Below are 2,433 nucleotides of genomic sequence, written 5' to 3'. Positions count from 1 at the left end.
TGTTGTTGTGGTCTTCAGTCCTGAGACTGGTTTGATGCAGCTCTCCATGCTACTCTATCCTGTGCAAGCTTCTTCATCTCCCAGTACCTACTGCAACCCACATCCTCCTGAATCTGCTTAGTGTATTGATCTCTTGGTCTCCCTCTACGATTTTTACCCTCCACGCTGCCCTCCAATGCTAAATTTGTGATCCCTTGATGCCTCAAAACATGTCCTACCAACCGATCCCTTCTTCTAGTCAAGTTGTGCCACAAACTTCTCTTCTCCCCAATCCTATTCAATACCTCCTCATTAGTTACGTGATCTACCCACCTTATCTTCAGCATTGATGTTACGTATGACCAGAATTTTCCCGGGTTCTCTGCACGCACTTTCACTAACATATTCACTTCGCAACAGATATGGCTACTACACTGCAGTGAAGCCCATACAGTACCATTATTATTATCATTATTATTATTACAATTATTATTATTATTAGTGGCAGTAGTCATACACAGCAATAACAGCCTGAAGTCTTCCAGTTTCTGCCAGATCAGAACAAAGGATTCCACCGATCAAGTGATTTAGAAACAATAATTAAGTGGTTCACACATGTTAACTTGGTTCGTTTTAAATAGAGGTGCAGCACGTCGGTCAAGCAAGTATCATTAGGGAGGGAGGTGATGCAGAGTAAGCGTGTTTCGTAACAAGTGTCTTCCATTGTCTACGTACTTAGCTTCCTTTTATGAGAAAGAGTTGTGTGTCATTCTAAAAGAAAACGTAGTTAGCTATAAGCAATACCAATTCTGCTGTTTGTGCATTGGTTCTTGGTTTCATAAAACACCTATAAAAACTAAGTACCATTTGCCTTTTGTCATTTTAGAAGTAGAAGTGTGGAAATGCAAATCTTTGTCATTACAAAAATTGTTGGACGCTAACGTTGAAGACTGGTGGGGAGGGGTGGAGGGGGGGGGGGAGGGGGTACTGGCTCTGAGCACTATGGGACTCAACTGCTGAGGTCATTAGTCCCCTAGAACTTAGAACTAGTTAAACCTAACTAACCTAAGGACATCACAAACATCCATGCCCGAGGCAGGATTCGAACCTGCGACCGTAGCGTGGAGGGGGTACTACCTAACCCCTAATGCCACATGGGCATAGTGATCTCGCTAAGGTTAGGTACTACTGCTCCAATTATTCATTTGTTTGTCGAATGCTGCGTAGTTATTTGTACTCAACTCAACTTCTAAAATATAATTCAGAAATGTTGAGAATAAGTTTCCAATTACCTACACAGTTTCTTACCAAGAAAAGCCCTAAATAACTAATCTGTCATAATAATATTTCATGGAATCAATATATACAACTGTTTTTACAAAGTGAAACACACAAAAGCAATAGTCTGCCACACGCCATTATAAGAGGAAGTATGGAAGTATGGAATGGCGGAGCCATAATAAGTGATTTAAATGGCAGTGAGGCGCCGTGCCCCCTCTTGTGTGGTTGGACAGGTCCATGCTACGCAATACTCATTCGCTACGGGGCCGTCGCACGAAGTTGAAATTTGTAATAGCCCGACAAAAGTAATGTAAAGAAAATTCTTAACAGCCCAACAGTGAAATGGAGTTTCGTATGAAACATCACAATAATTTGGTTTACTTTAATGTTCACATGTTCTTACGACAACGCCCTTACCGCAGTGGATACACTGGTTCCCGTCAGATCACCGAAGTTAAGCACTGTCGGGCGTGGCCGGCACTTGGATGGGTGACCATCCGGGCCGCCATGCGCCGTTGCCATTTTTCGAGGTGCATTCAGCCTCATGATGCCAATTGAGGAGCTACTCGACCGAATAGTAGAGGCTACGGTCAAAGAAAACCATCATTACGACCGGGAGAGTGGTGTACTGACCACACGCCCCTCCTATCTGCATCCTTAACTGAGGATGACACGGCGGTCGGATGGTCCCGATGGGCCACTTGTGGCCTGAAGACTGAGTGCTTTTCACATGTTCTTGATATCTATTTATCAGTAAAAACTTCCTGTCGTGTGGCGTTTTCACGTGTCCTATACTGAAAAGCCACATGAAACTTGTGAAACCTAAGGATAAAGATTTAGCTTTGAAATGCGCACCAGTTCATTAAAAATTCTAAATATAAACATCTGTCTAAATTTTGTTTTGTATTTCACTATCTATGTTTCCCATGTGAAGTTAATATGGATACGTCAGATAAGTCATATCTCACACACTGTAAATTCCTACATAGTATATAGGGCAGTAGACCTGTTTCTACAAGATACATGCTTCTGTTGCACATGCGATGCTTTGTGAAACCACACAGCTGGAATATCATACAGTAGTTCTTAAGTTGTATTCCCTGTTTATACAGCTTCTTCCTGTAGCGTGGTGCAGGCGAAAGTGTCCCAGCTGGGACAGACTCGATGTTCGCT

The 2,433-nt window shown here is 42.6% G+C and overlaps 1 pseudogene; it reads left to right on the top strand.

Annotated features, from left to right (window-relative positions):
• Nucleotides 1-1,663: 1,663 nt before the first annotated feature.
• On the top strand, nucleotides 1,664-1,781 carry LOC126210603 (5S ribosomal RNA; annotated as a pseudogene).
• Nucleotides 1,782-2,433: the final 652 nt, after the last annotated feature.

This window comes from Schistocerca nitens, chromosome 1 (assembly GCF_023898315.1).
Source record: "Schistocerca nitens isolate TAMUIC-IGC-003100 chromosome 1, iqSchNite1.1, whole genome shotgun sequence".
Lineage (NCBI taxonomy): Eukaryota > Metazoa > Arthropoda > Insecta > Orthoptera > Acrididae > Schistocerca > Schistocerca nitens.
The sequence above is the reverse complement of the archived record's forward strand: the minus strand, read 5'-3'. Positions and strand labels throughout refer to the sequence as shown.